Source organism: Oratosquilla oratoria, chromosome 8 (genome assembly GCF_046742065.1).
Source record: "Oratosquilla oratoria isolate Oo_2021 chromosome 8, ASM4674206v1, whole genome shotgun sequence".
NCBI classification, from domain to species: domain Eukaryota; kingdom Metazoa; phylum Arthropoda; class Malacostraca; order Stomatopoda; family Squillidae; genus Oratosquilla; species Oratosquilla oratoria.
In genome coordinates this window covers 26,417,971-26,442,909 of record NC_134784.1, presented here as the reverse complement: position 1 = coordinate 26,442,909, position 24,939 = coordinate 26,417,971, and positions in this window count along the sequence as shown.

Below are 24,939 nucleotides of genomic sequence, written 5' to 3'. Positions count from 1 at the left end.
GAGAGAGAGAGAGAGAGGGAGAGAGAGAGAGAGAGGGAGGGAGGGAGGGAGGTGTAGGAAAGAAAGGAGAGTAAGGGTAAGAGAGATGAGAGTAGGGGAAAAAGAGAGAGGAGAATGGGAGGAGAAAGAGAGGAGAATGGGGAAGGAGAAAGAGAGGAGAATAGGAGAAGGAGAGGATAATGGGGGAGGGAGAAGAAGAGAGAGAAGAATGGGGGAGGAGGAGTAGGAACGAGGAAGGAGGGAGTAAGACAGAAAGAGAGCAATTAAAGAGAAAGAGAGAGTTAAAAGGAGAAGGCACAGATGAAAGAGGAAAAAACAGGAAAGAGAGAGCAAAGACGAGGTTAGATGTGTTGCACCGGAGAGTGAGTTAGGGGGAGAGGGGGAGAGGGGGAGAGGGGGGAGAGGGGGAAGGGGGGAGGGAGATGTCGCGTCGCGGGTAATGGATGTTATGTCTCTTGTTCTTCTCTCAGGGAGGGAGAGGAGATGGGGAGGGGATGGGAGAGGTGAGGAGGGGGAAGAAGAGGAAGAGTTTGGTTGGAAGAGGAGATGGGGAGAGATAGAGAGAGAGAGAGAGAGAGATAGAGAGAGAGAGAGAGAGAGAGAGAGAGAGAGAGAGAGAGAGAGAGAGAGAGAGAGAGAGAGAGAAAACTAGAGAGAGGGAACAAGAGAAAGAGAGAGAGAGTGAGAACGAGAGAAAGGGAGATCGAGAGCGCGACAGAGAACGGGAGAGAGAACGAGAGAGAGCGAGCGAGAGAGAGCACAAGAGAGAGAGAGAGAGAGAGAGAGAGAGAGAGAGAGAGAGAGAGAGAGAGAGAGAGAGAGAGAGAGAGAGAGAGAGAGAGAGAGAGGAGAGAATAAGAGAAATGAAACGAGAGAGGAAAAAAGAGAAGAGAGAGAGAGAGTCGTATATTTGGCGGTGTTAAGAGAGCAATGATACGTAATCTAGAGATGCCAGGCTGTCAAAGGGAGTTTGGTCAACGATGTAACAGAGTACTACACTCCTTCGGTTGAGGAGTAATGGGAGAATACGAGGAGTGAGTTATATGTATATGCATTATGAATGTGTGTACATGTGCATTAAGTATCATTCATTCCCTGAATATCAAAACATCAGATACATTATCACATACATGTATTATGTATGTGTGCATGTATATATGCTATATGTATTAATTATTATTTGATATATATATATATATATATATATATTTATATATATGTATATATATGTATATATATATATGTATATATATGTATATATATATATATGTATATATGTATATATATATATATATATATATATAATGCTTATTATGTATGTGCGTGTGTGTATTATGTATATGCTATATATGCATTTTAAGTATTACCTACTCTTTGAATAAAAATCACATATACATATGTATGCATTTGGTATGTGCGACTGTGTATTACGTATATATTATACTCTTTAAAAATTACTTATTTCATAAATACAAACATATATATATATTCGTGAAACCTCTCATTTAAACCATCTAGTAATCTTTTTCATACATTCTCTCCAAAGCTAAACCATTTTCTAATTATTTTTGTTCTAACTGAGCAAATCCTCTTGCAAACCAAAGAGTTAACTTAATTCAGAAGCCCTGAGTATTTGCAACATTCTCTTTCAGACTTTCCTACACATTTCTGCTTGCTTTCAGCTCGGCTTCAGCGCATTTCCGCTAAGCTGAAAGGTGCCTCTAAACTCCCCACTACCCTCCTTCCCACCCTCATGCGTCCGAGTGTCAAAATACTATGTATAGACCGGAAAGATCACTCCAATTCTCGTATTGGCATCAGCGCCATCTGTTGATTGAACTACACACTATACTTTGCTTCTCCTACCGTCTGCCTCAGCTAAAGCATATAGGCACACTTCTCAAAAGATATGAAAAACAGGGAAGATCGCACCAAGTCTTGTATTGACATCAGCGCCATCTATTGACAGAACTACACAATATCCTTAATTCCTTTTACTTTCATCCAACATTTGTTTCATCTAAAGTTTATACTCATTTCTCAAAAGGCTACATAAAAGACGTGAAAGATTGTACCTATTGACTGAACTACCCACTATACTTAGTTTCTTTTGATCTTATGAAGCTGCGGTTTCAGCTAAAGCGTGTACAGTCATGAACAAAAGCTTTGGCTCATAGTGCTGATCTCACAATGTCAATATTATTTTGTTGGGTTCATGATATACGTTCCATTGTCGTATTTAGATTACAGTTGGATAATTTTCTTGGATAGACAAAAAGAAATGTCTGATAAATAATTCGAGTTTTGTTTCATGAAAAACTCTGGGTGGATCAAAATTTTGCTCATTGTTATATATACATCTTAAAAGATTATATAAAAGACTAGGAAATTGGTACTAAAGCTCGCGTTAATATCAGCGCCATCTGTTGAGTGAACGACATACTATACTGAATCTCTCACGAATGCAATGCCATTTGGCAAATATATTTTTGTTTTATATTCCAGTTACCTCCAGATAATTCTATTATGAAGAAATTCTACTACAGGCTACAAATGTATTGGTAATATTATCGTCCTTGGTATTATGAAATAGGCTCATGGCAATGTCAACCACATAAACCCAACCAAAACTAATCCATGACCCACCCAAGCCCACACCCACGTGCAAACCCACATTCACCCATATCCACACGAAACCTCACATTCATCCACACTAACTTTGCTAACAATCTAACCACCCAATCCCATTTACCCAACCTCCAACCCACACATAAAAATCCGCCTCAACATGGCCATTCTAGGATAAAATAATTTATAATTTTAAGATTAAATAATTTATCCTCAATGTGACAAGGACCGAGGTAGAAGAATATAGAACTAAATAAAAAATGTATATATGAGAAATGAACTCAATAAATCGATGAAAAATTCAACGAATGACGTCATACATCAATCAATGGAGACGTACTCGTGTCTGGAAGGTCATCAGCCAGCGTCTTCTTCAGAGCCTTCCTCCACTCCACCAGAAGGTCTTGGAGGTTTTCGAAGTCCTTTTAAACGATCCAGAGACCTCTTCAAGGACGATGTCAAGGAGGACCTCGATCAATGGCCTCGAGGCCGACCGGTAACGAGACTCTAAGGAGGACCTTTGTGAGGATATAAAACCCCCATACGACCTTTTATCGAACCGACGAAGGCGTAATGACTGAGGCCATTCGGTGAGACTTCAAGGTCCTCCTCAGCCAGAGGAATTGTATAAACTTGAATGCACCGAAGTTAACGAGGAGGACATAACCTTCCTTGCTCGAGCATTCAAAAAAAAGACGGAGACAAAGGCATCTCCATCAAGTACGAAGTATCTCCTCTTCTCTCCGTTGTGGTCGTCGTCTGGAGGCTCCTCAGAGACCAATGGGTCTCTGAATAAGGTCTACGGGACCCCCAGTACCCCAGAGACGTTCAAAAGAGGGACCCTGACCCGAAATTTAGGGGTTGAAAGTGGACGTTTAACGATTCTCTTCAGGGCTAGTGATCTTCAAGGCGTTAATGAACAGAATTCCACAAGTAGGAAGATTACGAAGATGCCTGATGATTCTGTTCAGAGATGGAGTGATCTCCAAGAGGCTGATGAACAGAATTCCATAAGTAGGAGATCTACGAAGACACCTGATGATTCTGTTCAATGTTGGAGTGATCTTCAAGAGGTTGATGAACAGAATTCCATAAGTAGGAGGCTTACGAAGACTCATGATGATTCTGTTCAGTGATGGAGTGATCTCCAAGAGGTTGGTGAACAGAATTCCATAAGTAGAAGGCTTACGAAGACGCCTGATAATTCTGTTCAACGTTGGAGTGATCTCCAAGAGGTTGATGAACAGAATTTCATAAGCAAGAGGACTACGAAGACGCCTGATGATTCTGTTCAATATTGGAGTGAACTCCAAGAGGTTGATGAACAGAATTCCATAAGTAGAAGGCTTACGAAGACGCCTGATGATTATTTTCAGTGATGGAGTGATCTTCAAGAGGTTGATGAACAGAATCCCATAAGTAGAAGGCTTACGAAGACGCCTGATGATTATTTTCAGTGATGGAGTGATCTCCAAGAGGTTAATAAACAGAATTTCATAAATGAGACACACACGAGAGAAAAAAACATCTCCAACGACTTCGATTCTCTAGACATGGACCACCAGTGCCAGGTGGCACTGTCTTCCCCTCCGTGGCACCTCCCTCCACCTCCCTCCCTCTCAGCGAAAACCATTAAAAGATTCGAAGGTTCGAGCGGCGGAGCAAGGTTCGTTTGATGCGATCAGTCTATTTTCCGTCTCGCTAACGGTTCGACCCAGTCATGCACTGCTCACAAAGTATTCGAACCTTCCCCCCCTCTCCCCCCTTTCCCCCCCAACGCGTGCCCGGAGCTAAAACAGGCCCTCTTCCACGGGCGGCATTAATTGATTTTATTTTATTTCAGACCAGATTCCGCTTTTGGCCGAGCACAGGTGACCTATATTGGGCGCAGAGGTCCGAGGACCAAACAACATTCCCCACCCGCCCTCCCCTCCCTCTCCTCATCACCCTCCTCTACTTACCCGCCCTATCCTCTCTCTCTCTCTCTCTCTCTCTCTCTCTCTCACACACACACACACACACACACACACACACACACACACACACACACACACACACACACACACACACACACACACACACACACACACACACTCCATCTATTTCTCTGCTCTCTATTTCTCTCTCCCTCTTTAATTGCTATTTCTTTCTCCCTCTCTTCTCTATATTTCCCTCTCTCCTTCTCTACTCTCTATTTCTCTCTCCCTCTTTACTCCATATTTCTCTCCCTCTCTACTCTTTATTCACCTCCCCTTCTCTACTCTTTATTCATCTCTCCCTCTCTATTCCTCTCTCCCTTTCTACTATTTCTCTCTCATTCTCTATCCTGTTTCTCTCTCTTTCTCTACTCTCTATCTCTCTCTCCCTCTCTACTCCCTATTTCTCCCTCTCTACTTTCCATTTCTCTCCCTTCCTCTCTACTCTCTATTTCTCTCTCTCTTTTTCTACTTTCCATTTCTCTCCCTCCCTTTCTACTCTCTATTTGTCTCCCTCTTTTTCTACTCTCTATTTCTCTCCCTCCCTTTCTACTCTCTATTTCTCTCCCTCCTTTTCTACTCTCTATTTCTCTCCCTCCTTTTCTACTCTCTATTTCTCTCCCTCTCTCTCTACTCTCTATTTCTCCCTCCCTCTCTACTCTCTATTTCTCTTTCCCTCTCTACTCTCTATTTCTCTCCCTCCCTTTCTACTCCCCACTTCTCTTCCTTTCTACTCTCTATTCCTCTCTCCCTCTTTACTCTCTATTTCTCTCCCTCCCATTTTACTCTCTCTCTCTCTCCCTTTCTACTCTCTATTCCTCTCTCCTTCTTTACTCTCTATTTCCCTCTCCCTCCCTACCCTCCTCCCCACCCCCATCCCTCCCTCCTTCCTCCTCTAATCCTCCCTGGGTTCCAGCCCGGGACATTCCAGTACTTACGTGTTCCAGGTCATTCCGGGTCATTCCAGCACGTAATGCATCTAGAGAAACATTTCCAGCAACTGTTAGATATATGTTTGTCTAACAAACGTTTCAGTTAGAATATTTTTCTTCTTGGAGGTTTGTCTAGATATTAAGCAAATAACTAGATATAGATTAATCAAAGATTTTTTTTTTTTTTTTATGAAAATAAATGGTTGAAATGTCTTAATCAGGGTATTATATCAGCTACGTTATTTCTATTTATTCATTTATTTATTTATCTATTTATCTATTTATTCTATTTTATTTATTTTATTTATTTTATTTATTTATTTATTGTATAAAATAACACGAAATTAACTTTGTGAAATCCAGGTTAGCTAAATTAGACTTGACGTTAATTAATCTCTGACTGGTTGATGGCACCTTTTAACAGTGCAATGAAAGGTCACAGAGTGCCAGGTCAGGTCAGGTCGAGTGTGCCATTTCTCGGTAGTCCTCGTCTATACTATTTTTTTTCCGACACACAATGGACGAAACTTTTCGAAAAAAAAAAGGTCAAAGGTCACGAGTTGTTTATTGATCGTTCTGGGATCATCGTACTCCCTGTCGTAGTTTTTTTTTTTTTTTTTTTTTTTTGTCCTTTTTTGGACGAGTGTATCGATCCGCAATAATGCTGGAACTCGTGTGCGGTTGACTTCAGTTCTAAGTACCACAGTGTCTGATGTCTTTGGTGCACACGTACGCACGCACGCACACACACACACACACACACACGCGCGCGCGCGCGCGCGCACGCAAACACATACACTGATACATATACACATATACTCAAATATACATACACATATACACATACATACACATACATACACAGATACACATACACACGCGAATACTCACACACAATCACATACACACAGATACTCACATACACACAGACACACACACACACACACACACACACACACACACACACACACACACACACACACACACACACACACACATACGAGTACAGACACACACAAATATACATACACATAATCATACACACACACATACATGACACAGATACATACACATACGTAAATACTCCCATGCGTGCGCACGCGCGCGCACACACACACACACACATACACACACACACACACACACACACACACACACACACACACACACACACACACACACACACACACACACGGAATGGTCACATTACGAGTTCCGACCTGAAGATTCTCATCTTTACAGACCACTAATTAGTGGTCGACACCGACAATTTAATCTCTTTATGAAGTTGTTTACCAAAACCAAGATAAGAAACGACACTCAATTGGAGATGAGTTTAACGATAAGAAGACACCTGTTATGGTGTTCATGTTCGTGTTCTTTATGTTTAGAATTGTTCATTTGTTCTTCATTTTCAAATTCGTTCATGTTCAAAAAAATTCATCTTCAAACCTGTTCATGTTCAATTTTTTCTTCATGTTCAGATTTGTTCTTCATGCTCATTATGTTCAGACTTGTTCACTTGTTCATGTTCAGAATTGTTCATTTGTTCATGTTCAGAATTGTTCACTTCATGTTCAGACTTGTTCATTTGTTCACAATTTTCATACATGTTCATTTGTTCCTTATGTTCAGACTCGTTCATTTGTTCACCGTGTTCATATTAATTAATTTTCAAGTTCATTTTTCTTCATGTTCAGACTTGTTCGTTTTTCATGTTATATTTGTTCATTTGTTCATGTTCGTTATTTTTATATTAAGATTTGTTCTCTTGTTCATGTTTAGACTTGTTCATGCGTTCTTAGACTTGTTCATTTGTTCATATTTAGAATTGTTCACTTGTTCATGTTCAGACTTGTTCGTTTGTTCATCATGTTCAAACTTGTTATTTGTTCAACATGTCCAGACTCGTTCATATGTTCTTCATGTTCAGAGTTGTTCATTTGTTCACGTTCAGACTTGTTCTTGTTCACGTTCAGACTTGTTCACTTGTTCACGTTAAGATTTATTCATTTTTTCATGTTCAGATTTGTTCATCATGTTCAAGTCACGGATGAACAAATGGTTAAGAATGTTATGGGCTTGTAATTATTTAAATAGACTGTTTAAAAAAATCAAGTTGTGTTTATGACATTTTGTGTATATATATATATAATATATATAGATATATATATTTATATATATTTATATATATATATATCAAGTGATAAAAAACTAAATAATATGTTTATGAAATTGTCATATCGAACGAAGGGACGCATCATAATGGAAAATACGATATATAAAGAAACCTTTACTCTCCACATTAGTTACAGTAAAATATATGCAACAAATCATCTTTTCTCTTTTCGTTTCTTTCAACTACTTTAGTATTTGTTCTTCCTACCACCAAGACATTTCTTCCAGCGCTTCTTCGTTGTCAGGGCTGCCAACCTTACCGAGTGTTCAGTTCCCAAACAAGAATTGTTACGATCTAGAATTCCATCATATGGCTCTTCTAGATTATCTTTAAGATATCGTCTAGAGATAGACACGTGTATACAAGCCAATGCACATTCTCACACACACATACACGCACGCAAGCGTACATACGTACTGAAAACGCGAGCGCGCGCACACACTCACGCACACGCGCACACACACACACACACACACACACACACACACACACACACACACACACACACACACACACACACACACACACACACACACACACAACTCGTGGCGCAATTGATAGAGTTCCCGGCTGCCACTACGGAGGTCCGAGATCGAATCCTGCCTAGGACTGAAATAATTTCAGTATCGCTGCGCTGCGGGTCGTTACTCCAACTCTCGTGGGCGGGGAGTTGGGTGTGTGTGTGTGTACGTGTAAGGTCACAGCATTACCCATAGATTGGTCATACGAGCTCTGAGCTCTCTTCCGGGAGGGAAATAGCTGTCGATCATGAGTCCAACACGTGATCAAAAGACTATGGTGAATCACTATGGTGAATCACACACACACACACACACACACACACACACACACACACACACACACACACACACACACACACACACACACAAACCAAATCCATCAAATCCACAATAAACACTACCACAAAATCCAACACTACCAACAAGTCTACCACAAGAACAACAACCTCCACCATCACTACCACAACCACAAGAAAGTAACAGTAACAGACACAAACACCACCAACAACCATACAACTAGATAAACGATTAAACAAATAAAGATAAATAAACAAGGAGATAAAGGAATAAATAGATAAATAATCAGAGGAATAAAAAAAAATAGACAAATGAAATTTGAATGACCAATGTGCTGGAAGCCAATTTGGAAAATCCAATTCCAAATGACCCAAAGACAAAGCCTCCCCCGAAAAGCGATACAGGATAATCGAGACCAAATAGACAAAATTCTGTTTTCGTAATTCGGATCTCATTAAGAGCCAACTGACCAGAGAGCCACCCACTGTAGTTCCACTGTGGTGGCACTGCATGACAGGACAATTTGGGAGCCCCGTGCGAGGCTAGCCACGGAGAACCGAGCATAGAGCCAACCACTGTAGTGGCACTGCATGACGGGACAATTTGGGAACCCCTTTCGAGGCTAACTACGGAGAAATGAGCAGAGACACAACCATCGAGCTACCGTTGTGGCACTGCATGACAGGATAATTTGGGAACCCCGTGCGAGGCTAACCACGGGGAACTGAGCAGAGAGACAACCACCGAGGCACTGTAGGAGCACTGCATGGCGGGACAATTTGGGAACCCCGTGCGAGGCTAACAACGGGGAAGAGAGAACCGAAGAAGACGTGAAAGCGGAGACGATGAAGAAGAGAAATTATTATTTTATTCACTTACCTATTTGTTTATCTTTATAAAAAAATTATTATCATTATTATTATTTAATTATTATCATTATTACTAATTATCATTTACTTATTCAATTATTTATTTATTTATTTTACTTTTCGTTATACTAATATCCATGACTTGCTTCACCGCATGACGGGATAATTTGGGATCCACGTGCGAGGCTAACTACGGGGAAGAGAAGGAGGGAGAAAGGGATTGGGGAAGAGGGGGAAGGGGAAGGAGGATATGGGGAGGGAAAAATAGGGAAGGGAGATGGGGAAATGGGGAAGGGGAAAAAAGGGAAGGGGAAGAGAAGGGAAAGAGGAGAGGGGAAGGGGGAAAGAGAGGAAAGGAGAGAGAGGGGGAAAGGGGAGAAGGAGTGAAGAAAGAGGAAAGGTAAGGGAGGGGAGGGAGGGAAGGGAGGAAAGGGGGAGAAAGGAAGAGGGGAGAGGGGGAGAGGGGGAAGGGGAGAGGGCGAGAGGGGGAAGGGGAGAGGGGGAGGGGGAGAGGGGGAAGGGGAGAGGGGGAAGGGGAGAGGGGGAAGGGGAGAGGGGGGAAGGGGAGAGGGGGAAAGGGGGAAAGGGGGAAGGGGAGAGGGGGAAGGAGAGAGGGGAAGGGGAGAGGGGGAAAGGGAAGAGAGGGAAGAGAGGGAAGAGGGAGAAGGGGAGAGGGGGAAGGGGAGAGAGGGAAGGGAGAGAGTGGGAGAAGGGGAGGGGGAAGAGGGGAAGGGAGAGAGTGGGAGAAGGGGAGGGGGAAGAGGGGAAGGGAAGAGAAGAGAAAGAGGAGAGGGGAAGGGGAGAGAGGGGAAGGTAGGGAGAGGGGGAAGGTAATAATGAGAGAGGAAAGAAGAGAGAAAGGGAAGAGAGGGAAGAGGGAGAAGGGGAGAGGGGGAAGGGGAGAGAGGGAAGGGAGAGAGTGGGAGAAGGGGAGGGGGAAGAGGGGAAGGGGGGAAGGGGGAGAGAAGGGAGGGAAAAGAAGGGAGAGGGAAAGAGGGGGAGAGGGGGAGAGGGGAAGAGAGGGGGAAGGGGGAGAAGGGAGGGAAAAGGGAAGAAGGGAGGGGGAGAGGAGAGGAGGGGGAGAGGGGGAGAAGGGGAGAGGGAGAGGGGGGAAAGGGGAGAAGAGGAAGAGGGGGAGAGGGGAAGAGGGGAAGAGGGGAAGAGGGGAAGAGGGGGAGAGGGGGAGAGGGGAAGAGGGGGAGAGGGGAAGAGGGGGGATTCTCACTCTTGGCGAAGAGTGTGTACATCGATCTCAGCGTCATATGATCAAGAGATTGCACCTGTAATTACAGTCTTCAGTAGAGTTGTGTGGCTTGTCTATTTCAGCCTAAAATCTGAGAGGAGACTATTTCATTCTTATCTATTCGTGTGTGTGCGTGTGCGTGTGTGTGTGTGTGTGTGTGTGTGTGTGTGTGTGTGTGTGTGTGTGTGTGTGTGTGTGTGTGTGTGTGTGTGTGTGTGTGTGTGTGTGTGCGTGTTTCACCATGGTCTTTGGATCACGTGTCGGACTCGTGATCGACAGTTATTAACTTCCCGGAAGAGAGTTCGGAGCTCGTATGACCGATTTATGGGTAATGCTGTGGCCTTACACGCACACACACACCCAACTCCCCGCCCACGAGAGTTGGAGTAACAACCCGCAGCGCAGCGATATTGAAATTATTTCAACCCTGGGCGGGATTCGAACCCGGACCGGCGTAGTTTCAGCCGAGAACTCTACCAACTGCGCCAAGAATTGTGTGTGTGTGTGTGTGTGTGTGTGTGTGTGTGTGTGTGTGTGTGTGTGTGTGTGTGTGTGTGTGTGTGTGTGTGTGTGTGTGTGTGTGTGTGTGTGTGAGGGGGGTTATTGAGGTAGGGATGGGTGGGAAGGGGATGGGGAGGAGTGGGGAGGAAGAAGGGATGGAAGGAGAGTGGGGTAGGGATGGAGGGATGGAGGGATGGAGGGATTGAGGGGGAGTCGGAAGGAGTCTTGCTGTCTGTGCGCGCTCACTGAATGAATAAATAAATAAATAAAAAATAATAATAGATAAACATAAGAATGATAATAGATCAATAAAAATAATAATTAGATGAATAAAGAATAATGATAAATAAATAAATAAAACATAATGAATAGATAAATAAAAATATAAGAATGGTTCTCTCTCTGCATTTAATGCGCAAGACAGCCTAGAATCTCATATGAAAATATGAACAGAAATAAGAAGATTGCATGATGGAAGTTGTAGGGTACGTTTCAATGTCCACATAAGCATTGCCATACCATAACGGAGTTATAAGAAAAAAAGATTAAATAGATAAAAAATAAAGTATAGAAAAATAAATAAATAGATAAATAAAATATGAATAAAAGAAATCTACCCACGTGTGAATATGTATATATATATATATATATATATATATATATATATATAGAGAGAGAGAGAGAGAGAGAGAGAGAGAGAGAGAGAGAGAGAGAGAGAGAGAGAGAGAGAGAATTAATGAACAGATAAAGATGAATAATATTTCAATTTTTTATTTATTTGTTCATTTTCTTATTTATGTATTTATCTTCTTGTACTCTGGGGCAATGCCCTAGCCTTATCCGTTTCGTATATTGCAATTGTTAGGCAAAGTTTCTTCGTAAAAAAAAAGGGAGGGGAGGGAGAAGGGAGGGGGGTGGAGGGAGGGAGGGGAGGGAAGGAGGGAGATGGAAGAAGGGGGATGGAGTAGAGGAGTGGTGATGGAGGGAGGGGAATTGGGGAGAGGAATAGGGGAGGAGGAGGGTGATGGAGAGAGGAGAGTGATGGAGGGAGGGGCAGGGGGTGGAGGAAGGGAGTGGGAGATGGAGGGAGGGGGAGGGGTATGGAGGGAGGGGGAGGGGTATGGAGGGAGGGGGAGGGGTATGGAGGGAGGGGTATGGAGGGAGGGGGAGGGGTATGGAGGGAGGGGGAGGGGTATGGAGGGAGGGGGAGGGGTATGAGGGGAGGGGGAGGGGTATGAAGGGAGGTGGAGGGGTATGGAGGGAGGTGGAGGGGGGAGGGGTATGGAGGGAGATGGAGGGGGAGGGGTGGTAGGAGGGGGAGTCTTGCTGTCTTTGTTTTGTCCTATACGATTTGAGAAAATCGAAAGAGGGAGAGATGGGGAGGGGGAGAGGGAGAGGGGGAGAGGGGAAGGAAAAACAGGAATTGCTCGTTAAGCCTGATAGCATTGCCCCCTTTTCTTCCTTTTTATTCTCCCATAAAAGATTTTTACTCCTTTCCGATGCTCTTTTTTTTTTTTGTCTTCAAGAAATTTTCTAAATTGAGCTCCAAGTCTTTTTTTTTACTTCAAGAACTCCCGAGTTAAAAAAAAATAAACCATTCTGTTAACTTGGTCACCCCTTTACGCCCTCTCCTTAATCTCCTTACATTTTCAGTATCTTGGAGGGAGAGAGAGAGAAGAGAGAGAAGAGAGAGAGAGCGAGAGAGAGAGCGATAGTAAGAGAAAAAGTGACAGAGCGAGAGTGAGGGAAAGAGCGAGAATGAGAGAAAGAGCGAGAGTGAAAGAGAGAGAGCGAGAGTGAGAAAGAGAGCAAGAGTGAGAGAAAGAGAGAGCGAGAGATAAAGAGCGAGTGAGCGCGAGCGAGAGATAAAGAGCGAGTGAGCGTGAGCGAGAGAGAGAGAGCGAGTGAGAGAGAAAGCGAGTAGAGGAAACGAGAGCAAGAGAAAGAGCGAAAGAAACTATGAATATCACTTAGAGGTCATTTCGATACTCTCTGGATCTGAGGAACTACAACGGCAAAGCGTCCTTCCAGAAGACCCTCTGGACCATTTTTCTTGAAGAACTCAAAAAAAAAAAAAAAAAAAAATCCACAAGGTCGTTTATACATGTTATTCTGGCTAATGTCAGACGATTCCATTCATCCGAGGTGCCCCCCCTCCCCCTCCAAACCACCTGGGTCACGTGACTTGGCTGATGTTGCTTTGGGTTTCGACAGATGACGGATGGATGACTGAACGATGCATCGACTTCGAAGGTCCAAAAGAACTTTTTTTTTTCCGTAATCTTGTTTGTTTTCCTCCTCAGAGACAGAAATGCTACACCGAGATGATCCATGGGAGGATAGGGAAGAGGAGGAAGGAGGAGGAGGAAGAGGAAGTGGAGAAAGGCGGGAGGAAGAACAGGAGGAAAAGGAAAATGAAGAGGAGGAAGAGGAGAAAGAGGAGGAAGAGGGGGAAGAGGGGGAAGAGGGGGAAGAGGAGGAAGAGGGGGAAATGGTGGAAGGTGGAGGAGGAGGAAGGAGGTGGATAAGGAGGAAGAGGAGGAAGAAGGTGGAGGAGGGGGAAGGAGGAGGAGGGGGAGGTGGAGGAGGGGGAAGGAAGGAGGAGGGGGAGGTGGAGGAGGGGAAAGGAGGAGGAGGGGTGGAGGAAGAGGAGAAAGAGGAAAAGAAAGAGGAGGAGTTAGGAGAAGGAAAATAAAGGAGGGGAAGAGGAGGAGGAAGAAAATGAAGGGGAAGAGGGGTAAAAGGGGGGGAGGAGGAGGAGGAGAAGGAAGTGAAGGTGAAGGAAAGGGGGCTAGGATAGGGAGGAGGGGAGAGGAGGAGGAGAAGGAAGTGAAGGAGGAGAAGAAGTAGGAGTAGGAGGAGGAGAAGGAAGAGGGAAGAGCGGGAAGAAGAGGAAGGAGGAGGAAGAGGAGGAAGAGGAGGAGGATGGAGAGGAGGAGGGAAGAGAAGGAAAAAGGAGAAGGAAGAGAGAAGAGCGGGAAGAAATGGAAGAGGAGGAGGAAGAAGAAAAGGAGGAGGGAGAGGAGGAAGAAGGAGAATTGGGAAGAGAAAAGAGCGGAAAGAAGAGGAAGAGGAGGAGGAGGAAGAAGAGGAGCAGGAAGAGGAGGAAGAGGAGGAGGAGGAGGAGGAGGAGGAAAAGGAAAAGAAGGACGAGGAGGGAAGAGGAGGAAGAAGGAGGAGGAGGAAAAGGAGGAGGAGGAAAAGGAAAAGAAGGACGAGGAGGGAAGAGGAAGAAGAAGGAGGAGGAGGAAGGGGAGGAGGGGGAGGAGGAGGAGGAGGAGGGGAAGGAGGAGGAGGAGGAGGAAGACATGAAGGAGTGAATAGTCCAAGTAGACTTGAAGTGCCTCTCCCATCTCGCGGCTCTACTCTTGGATTTTTTGTTCTTCTTCTTGTGCTTTGCTCTCACAAACAGAAATGCTACGCAGAGATGATTCACGTGAGGAGGAGGAAGAGGAGGATGAGGAAGAAGAGGAGAAAGAAGAGGAAGAGGAAGAGGAAGAGGAGGAAGAGGAGGAATATAAAGAAGAGGAAGAGAAAGAGGAGGAAGGAGGAGGAGTATGAGGAAGAGGAGGAGAAGGAGGAGGAATATGAGAAAGAGGAGGAGGATGGGGAACAGGAAGAGGAAGAGTAAAAAGAGATGGAGGAAGAGGAGAAAAAGAAGGAACAGGAGGAGGAGGAGGAAGAGGAGGAAGAGTAAAAAGAGATGGAGGAAGAGAAGATAAAGAAGGAAAATGAGGAAGAAGAGGAGGAAGAAGAGGAGGAGGAGGAGGAGAAGGAGGGGAGGAGGAAGAGGAGGGGAGGAGGAAGAGGAGGAAAACATGCAGGAAATAAGAATCAGACAGAAGTGCTACGCAGAGATGATCCATGAGAGGATGGGGAAGAGGAGGAGAATGAAGATGAGGAAGAGGAGGGCGAAGATGAGGAAGAGGAGGGGGAAGATGAGGAAGAGGAGGGGGAAGATGAGGAAGAGGAGGGGGAAGATGAGGAAGAGGAGGGGGAAGATGAGGAAGAGGAGGGGGAAGAGGAGGAAGAGGAGGATAAAGAGGTGAAAGATGAGGAGGAGGGAGATACGGAGGAAGAGGATTAAAAGAAGAGGAGGAAGTGAAGGAGGACGATAAGGAGGTTGAGGAGGAGAGGAATGAAGTAGAGGATGATGGGGAACGGGAGAATGAAGAGGAAGAGGAAGAAGAAGAGGAAGAGGAGGGAAAGGGGAGGAAAAGGAGGAGGAGAAGGAGGAAGAGAAAAAGGAAAAGGAGGAGGATGGGGGACAGGAAGAGGAGGAGGAGTAGGAGGAGGATGGGGAACAAAAGGAAGAGTAGGAAGAGGAGGAGTAGGAAGAGGAGGAAGAAGAGTAGAAAGAGAAGGAAAAGGAGGAAGAGATGGAGGAGGAGGAAGAGAGGGAGGAGGAAGAGAGGGAGGAGGAGGAGGAGAAAGAGGAGGAAAAGATGGAGGAGGAAGAGGAAGAGGAGGAGGAAAGAGGAGGAGGAGGAGGAGGAGGAAAGAGGAGGAAGACACGAGGGAGATAAGAGTTTAAGTGCTTTCCCAGTGTATCTCACCGAGATTGTATGTATCTGTATGTAAAGGATTACAAAGGATTACAAATGCGGAGCATGCCGACAGGAGACCTTTTGATCCATATCTAGGTCGGATGCGAAAAAAAAATCATATTAATAATAAAATAATAGATAAAAACTATGATAATGTAAATAACAAATAAAATACATAAATAAATGCATAGGTATAGTTAAATAATAAACAAACAGGTAAATAGTAAATAATAATAAATTGACATATAATAATAAATGAAAATCAGACAGAAAATGATAACAAAACAAAAACAAATAATATAAGATAAATTAAAATCATTACAGCATCTTACTTAGGTATTTATCTAAATGATTCTTAAAGCTTCGAACTGAACTACATTGCACTACCTGTGCAGGAAGTTTATTCCATTCATTAACTACACGGTTGGCAAAGTTGTTTCTACCTACTTCCAAATTGAATCTATTTCCGGACAGTTTGAGACCATTGTTTCTTGTCTGATTCTCATTCAATGTGAAAATTTGGTCACTTTTGATCTTGTCAATTCCCTTTAGAATTTTAAAGACCTGTATCAAGTCACCTCTGAGTCTACGCTTTTTTAGGGAAAACAGATTCATATGTTTTAGTCGATTTTCGTATGATTTATTTTTGATATTTGGAATCAGTTTTTTGGCTCGCCGTTGTACTTTTTCCAGTCTGTCAATGTCTTTAATGAGATTCGGTGACCATACGGAAACAGCATATTCCAAATGTGGACGAACTAACGATTTATATAGCTTGTTAATGAGTGATGGACTTTTGAAATCAAAAGATCGCGCAATCAGTCCTAGAATCTTATTTGCTTTCTCAGAGGCTGAAATACACTGCTTGGATGATTTGAGGTCGTTACTGATAATTACGCCGAGATCTTTTTCACTATCCACTTTTGTTAACGAATTTCCAAATAACTTGTAATCGTACTTACTGTTATTTTTACCTATGTGCATTACCTTGCATTTACTTGTGTTAAATTTCATTAGCCACTTTTCAGACCATTGCTGGAATTTATCTAAATCTTCTTGAATATCTAATTGGTTTGAGTGATCATTTGCCACTCCGCACAGTTTTGTATCATCAGCAAATTTGGAAACAGTAGATTTTAGTCCATGGTCTATATCATTTATATATACTATGAATAAAAGTGGCCCAAGAACGGAACCCTGAGGAACTCCACTTGCAACACTTTTCCATCCAGAAGTTTTTTCATTTAAAACAACTCTCTGTTTTCGACCATTCAACCAATTACTAGTCCAACCTAATAGGCTACCACTTATTCCATGCAAAGCTAATTTAGTAAGTAGTCTTTCGTGTGGGACGGTATCAAAAGCTTTTGCAAAGTCTAGATATACTAAATCTATATTGTTTCTTTTGTCATAATTCGAGATAACTGTGTTGTAGAATTCGAGTAAGTTAGTCACGCAAGAACGTTTCCGTCTGAAACCATGCTGGCTATCATTTATCAAACGGTTACTTTCTAAATGATGTTCTATAGCATCTCTGATGATAGTTTCCATTATTTTTCCTACGATTGAAGTCAAACTTATAGGCCTATAGTTATTTGGTTTCTTTTTGTCACCTTTTTTAAATATGGAAGTAACGTTAGCTAGCTTCCATTCTCTTGGAACATCTCCGGATATGATGGATTTCTTGAAAATAATTTCTAATGGAACAACAATCTCATTTTTCATTTCCTTTAAGATTCTTGGATGCCAACCGTCAGGCCCTGGTGTTTTATTAACTTTGAGTTTGTCTATACACCTTTTAATTTTTTCTTTTGTTATATTTACCGTAGTAAGTTTACCCTAGACTTTTCACAGGTTTCAGTTTGGAATTCACCTTGAGGTGTTTCGTTTACGAATACCGAGCTAAAATAATTGTTTAAGATATTACACATTCCTTCATTTGAATATTCAAGTTGACCGTCAGCAGATAATAGTGGACCAATGTGATTCCTAACAACCTTTTTATCTCTAATGTAACTATAGAATTCTTTGGGATTCTCTTTGGATTTATCAGCGATGTTCATTTCGTATTGTCGTTTTCTTTTTCTTATTGTCTTTTTTAAATGTCTCTGTATTGATACATAACTTTCATAGTCATTAGATGCACCCGAGCACTTATATTTCTTATAAGCCTGTCTCTTTTTAGCAATACTTTTTTCAGTTTCTTTGTCGAGCCACTTTGGGCGAGCCTGATTTGGGGGACGTCTGTCCTTAAAAGGAATGTAAGTTTGAATCATCTTAGTGAGCGTATTTTGAAATATTTCCCACATCTCATCTACAGGTCTTTCGTTTCATTTTTCCTCCAAATCTGTAAGCTGAAGCTCCTGACGTAGCCCCATGAACTGAGCTTTACTGAAATCGGGTATTTTAGAAACACAAGTATCTATTCTAAAATTGTTTAGGAGTTTGAATCTAACTAGGTTGTGATCGCTATTTGCAACAGATTCACCGACTTCTACATCAGTTACCATGCTTTCGCGGCTAGTGATCAAAAGATCGAGTAAGTTTCCATATCTTGTGGGCTCTTTTACATGCTGAATTAAGTAATTGTCACCAAGAAAATCAAACAAGCGACTACCTATATGGCCATGTTCAAGGGTCATCCAATCAATGTCAGTAAAATTGAAATCACCCATTATCAATAAATCCCGGTTGCAGAAACTAGACAGTTCTTGAAATAACAGTTTGTCGTCTGCTAATGATAATGTCTTTGGCCTATATATTACACCTATATTCATTTTTTGTCCATTTGTTTGGGTTAACTCAACCCACAAACTATCATATGCATCCTGTTTCACTTTCTCTAAAACACAAGCATGAACATTGTTTTTAACGTACAATAGAACACCCCCACCTTTCTTGTGGTTTCTATCCTGATGAAAGTGTTTAAATCCCGCAATATTAAATTCAGCTTCGAACTCTGTACCATTTAACCATGTCTCAGTTATTCCTATCATATCGAGATTTTCGCTTTTGACATACGCCTGTATTTCTTGAAATTTGTTTCTAATACTACGAGCATTAAAGTACATGGTTTTAAGAAACTCGTGATTATTTCTTTTTGACACATTTTGAATTTCAATATCATGTCTTACATTATCATTTTGTTTTTCATTTATACCTTGCTCTATATTATTATTTGGTCCTTCATTGACGTTCAATGCCTCATTAACATTTCTCCCATCAAAATTAACATTTCCCCCATCACGGACATCTGGTCGATCACGGTCATACGATCTCTTTTGTACATTTTGTCCCCCTTCGTCACCGTGATTCACGCCGGCCTCCCGTCGTTCAGTGACATTATGTCCGGCATCCCTTTCTAAAATCTTATTTTGTCCTCCAGTGACATTATATCCTACCGTGATATTTTTTCCTCCACTATAATTACATCCCATCGTGATCTTTTGTCTTCCACTGTCATTACATCCTATCATGATATTTTGGCCTTCATTGACATTCTGTCCGGTATCCCTTCCTAAAATCATATTTTGTCCTTCACTGACATTATATCCTACCGTAATATTTTCTCCTCCATTATCATTACATCCTATCGTGATATTTAGTTCTTCACTATCATTACTTCCCATCGTGATCTTTTGTCCTCCACTGTCATTACATCCCATTGCGACATTTTGTCCTATGACATTACATCCTAATGTGACATTTCGTCCTCTAGCGACATTATATCCACTGTCATTACATCCTATCATGATATTTTGGCCTTCTTGGAAAAAACTTAAGACTGAAGACAGGGTACCCTGAAGACAAAATGGTCTGTAAGATGATACTATGACGACCTGAGAGACTGCACCAACTAGAACGTGTTAGAGCGTCGTCACTTGCGGCGGTGGTCGAGGTAACGGCAGTTCTCGAATATTTCCCCCAGCGAGTTGGACCAAGGGTATGGTTCATTAAAATCCCATGCTACAAAGTTCTCTGTAAGGGGCACCGTTCTAGCCTCCTGATAAGGGGAGTTGGCGACGTTAAACCATTTTTACCATGGCTGACGCCAAGTTATTATTTTTTTTTTTCAAAGCCGAATTCAATTAACCAATCATGGATCAAACTCGACCAACCAATCACAGAGCAGGGAATTTTTGGTGTTTCTATTCAGCTCAGAAGGACCTCTGGAGCTTCTTGAAGGAGACTCCTTCCTCCTCCTCTTCCTCCTCCTCCTACTCCTCCCAACCCCTCCTCCTTTCTCCTCCTCCTCCTCCTTCAAACTGATCTCCACATTAGCTCATTTTGACTGACGGACAAAAAAAAAAAAAAAAAAAAAAATTGTTTCATGGAGGCGACCGGTCCATGAATACTAAAGAGACTTTTGCCCTCCATCGTCCTAACATAATTTTTCATTCTTTTTATTTTACAAGATCTCCTAATCTCATTTTTATCATCACGTTCTATGTCCTTTAACCTTGTTACTCCGAGTTGGCACCCAGTGCCACTCTCCCGGACTCCGAGTTCGTGCCCAGTGCCACTCTCTCACGCACTCCGAGTTGGCACACAGTGCCAATTCCCCTCCTGCTTCGAGTTGGCACACAGTGCCACTCTCCCGAACTCCGAGTTGGCACCCAGTGCCACTCTCCCGAACTCGAAGTTGACCCTTGCTCCGAGTTGGCACTCAGTGCCACTCTCCCCCCGTACTCCGAGTTGGCACCCAATGCCACTCTCTCACATACTCTTATGTTCTTCTGTTCTTATGTTCTATGTTATGTTCTATGTTCTTATGTTCTATGTTCTTATGTTCTATGTTCTTATGTTCTATGTTCTTATGTTCTATGTTCTTATGTTCTATGTTCTTATGTTCTATGTTCTTATGTTCTATGTTCTTATGTTCTATGTTCTTATGTTCTATGTTCTTATGTTCTATGTTCTTATGTTCTATGTTCTTATGTTCTATGTTCTTATGTTCTATGTTTTTATGTGCTCCGAGTTGGCACCCTCCAGTAGCCAATCAGTATCATCATTTACCCCCTTCCGTACCGTGTGGTACTGTTCCTATTGTTCTACCTAGGGCCAGGCGATTTTATTCATTTGCGTTATATGCACTTCCTCTTTCTCCCTCCCTCTACCCCTCCTCCTCCCACTTCCCCCCTCCCCCTCCTTTCCGATATACGCACACACAGTGTGTGTGTGTGTGTGTGTGTGTGTGTGTGTGTGTGTGTGTGTGTGTGTGTGTGTGTGTGTGTGTGTGTGTGTGTGTGTGTGTGTGTGTGTGCGTGCATAGGCTATGCTCGACATGGCTACTATTTTTCATTTTATTTGATTTTATTTTATTTTTTCTAATTCGCTACACTACGTTGATTTCCCGTAATCTGATCAAAAGAATTGTGGTTTCTGTGAATAAATCAGCTTGATGGCGTTTTCGGCCTCACAGACACACAGACACAGACACACAGACACAGACACACAGACAGAGACACACAGACAGACAAAGAGACTGACGGTCATAAAGCAGACACAGGCAGACCGACAGAAGACAAAAAGATAGGCAAGACGGCAGACGAGCGGACAGACAGACAGAACAGACCAGACAAAAAGGTGAGAAAGAAAAGAAGAGAGAGAGCGAGAGAGCGAAAGCGAGAGAGATCAAAAGCAAAAGAGAACCAAAGGGAGAGAGAAAGCGAAAGAGAGAGAGAGAGAGAGAGAGAGAGAGAGAGAGAGAGAGAGAGAGAGAGAGAGAGAGAGAGAGAGAGAGAGAGAGAGAGAGAGAGAGAGAGAGAGAGAGAGAGAGAGAGAGAGAGAGAGAGAGAGAGAGAGAGAGAGGAGAGAGAGAGAGAGAGAGAGAGAGGGCAAGAGAAAGCAGGAGAGCAAAAGAGAGCAAGAGAGAGTAATAAAGCAAGAGAGCAAAAGAGAGTAATAAAGCAAAAGAGAACAAGAGAACAAGAGAAAGAGCGAAAGAGAAAGAGAACAAGAGAAAAATTGTGAAAGAGCGAGAGAATGCACGAGAACGAGAGCGAGTAAAGAGCAGTGAGAAAGAACGATAGAGAGCAAGAGACAGCGAGGGCGAGAGAATGATATTCATCCTAATCTTCTGACTTCTCTTTATCTTGAATTTATTTTCTTTTATTTATTCATTTATATTTTGTTATTCTAGCTACCCCTGGGCAAAATAATTAAACAAACAAAAAAAAAGTCTTAATCTAGATTAACCCTTTCATCTCTCCCTCTCTCTCTCTCTCTCTCTCTCTCTCTCTCTCTCTCTCTCTCTCTCTCTCTCTCTCTCTCTCTCTCATTTGTTTGTTGCAGTTCCCGCGCGGTAGCCCTGTTGATACCGTGTCGAACTCATAAGCATAAGGGGGGGGACTTGCCCTACCAATGGGGTTTCTCACTTCCCACTTGCCGCCAATCGATTTTATTCGTCACGGAAAGGAAATGACCCTGTGACTCTTCCAACACTGTTGGCAACAAAGTTAATCTATTCCTGCCAACAGACAGACAACAGTTGGCAAATATAATTCTCGCCCAATCTAGAAAAACGTAAGCTTAGTTAATTTATCACTCCCTTAATCAACCCCGCGGATTAGATCAATCTCAACTTGGAGGAAAGAAGATGGCGCGGAATATAAAGATCTTCGTCAATTTCAATTCTGTTGATTAACTTGCTCCCCTCCCCACCAATCGTCATCAGAACGCTATCAATTTGTTTCGATTTCGATTTTTCTTTTCAACATGCATGACGTTTTTGTTTTCTCAAATTTTTGTAAAATTGAACAAAAATTTGTGTACCAATTTGCAAACGGATTTTTTGACAATTTTGTTTCATGTAAAAGAAATATATATATTCTTGGCATATTTGGACCACTTCACTATCTCGGGGATAGTCTGAAGATCCTGCAGTGAACTTCTCCCAATTCTTCGTCTAAGAATATTAACACTTTCCTAATGCCCTCCTCAACCAGTCCACAGAAAGTCTTTATTTTCTATTTTTTTCTTATTTTTATTTATTTATTTTTTATTTATTTATTTATTTATTTATCTATTTTTTGAAACCCAAGTGGATTTTTCCAAATTTTCATACAGTTTTCGAGAAGACTTCTCCAGTTCTTCGGCACCCTGGAAGTATCTTCCAGTTCTTCGCAAACCTTTTGGATTCCCCAATTCTTCGTCTAAGAGTATAAATCAGTCCTCAGTTCTTCCCAGATTCTTTTTTTTTCGAAAAGTAAGATTATTTTTCAAAATTTCCTTCCAGTTTTCGAGAATTCTTCTCCATTTCTTGGACACCCTGGAAGACTCTTCCAGTTCGTCGTAACCCTTGACACGCGTACAAACCCTGCCACACGAAGGACTTTTCTCCGTCACGCGAAACTCGGAGCTCACCTTAAAACAAATAACTGATAAATCTCAAATTTCTTTTGTATGACAAAATAAGGGCCCTAGGGGGTATGTAGGCCTAATTTTAATTAATAATTGGTATACGAGAAAAATGTGTATCAAATGTTTGGCTGGCTTTGGCACCCATCCTAAAAGATGTTCCCTGGTCTAGACTACACTTTGATAAGCCATTACCCTATACAGGGAAGAAGAGGACCCTTATGTGTGTGTGTGTGTGTGTGTGTGTGTGTGTGTGTGTGTGTGTGTGTGTGTGTGTGTGTGTGTGTGTGTGTGTGTGTGTGTGTGTGTGTATTCACTTCACTTGGTCTTTGGATCACGTGTTGGACTCGTGATCGACAGCTATTTCCCTCCTGGAAGAGAGCTCAGAGCTCGTAGGTCCGATCTATGGGTAATGCTATGACCTGGCACACACACACACCCCCAACTCCCCGCCCACGAGAGTTGGAGTAACACCCCTCAGCGCTGCGATACTGATATTATTTCAGCCCCGGGCGAGGATCGAACCCGGACCTCCGTAGTGGCAGGCCAGAGCTCTAACCACAGCGCCATGAGAGGTGTGTTCTAACCACAGCGCCATGAGAGGTGTGTGTGTGTGTGTGTGTGTGTGTGTGTGTGTGTGTGTGTGTGTGTGTGTGTGTGTGTGCGCGCGTGCTCGTTCTTGTGTATGTACAGTATGTACGTATGCATGCATGCATGCATGCATGTGAAGTATGTATATACAATATGTATGAATATGTATGAGTATATTATATATTAATATATATATATATACATATATATATATATACATACATACAGTGGCGTAGCAAAGGGGGGGCGGGAGGGGCAGTTCACCCCGGGCAGCACGTGCCAGCGGGCGGAATGTTGATGGGGTAAAAAATAAAAGATAGAAGAAAAAAAAAAGAATAATAGAAATCTAACAAATGTTTTCCTAACTTACATTCGCTTTAGATGCTTTTCTAGCTTTCAGCGATTTTGTCAGCTATTTTAAAATAAATTAAAATATGACATAACGATGATGTGAATTTACGTAAATACGAGTGCCGGCAAAACCAGAAACCAGTAAGATATAAATTTATTTTATTTTTTTATATAAAATGGCACAAAATTAACTAAAAATATTCAGCAAATTAATATTTGTGTTGGTCTATGGCGGCAGCCATTTTGTAGGATCGATGGCTAGGCGAATTTTATATTCCTAGGTTTTAAACAAAATTCCTAGGTTAGGAAAAAATCCTAGGCTACGAACTTTTGCTTTAGACACGCCCCAGTTTTATATCCAATGAAGATAAATATTTTAAGTTAAGTATTCCTGGGCGGCAAAAACAGTTGCTACGCCACTGTATATATATATACATATATATATTATATATATATATATATATATATATATATATATATATATATATAAGATTGAAGGTGAAAGAAGTTGACAAGGAGAAATGGGAGAATTTTTACGCAGGGTCTTGATCACAAAGTCATAATATAGTCAATATATATTATATATATATATATATATATATATATATATATACTGTATATTATACATATATGTATTTATGCATGTGTTGTACTATTGTTATTGTTAATTAATGGCAGGTGCCCGGCATAACGAGGAGTTACCAGACACTATAGAGGTTTCAGCTGGGCTCTTGTTTCCTCTGAGTTAGAGCCGAGTCTCTAGAGCCTTGGTTCCCAAACAGTTTTACATGACGCCCCCCCCCCCGCTCTTTTTTAATTTGAAAAAAAAAAATCCCATGAGGTGGAAAGTGAGAAACCCCTGTCAATGGCGGCAAAGGTCGGTGTTTGGGTCGCCTCCCCGCCTGGCCAAGGCTGTGGGGAACCAACGGAATAAGCCCGCAGTGT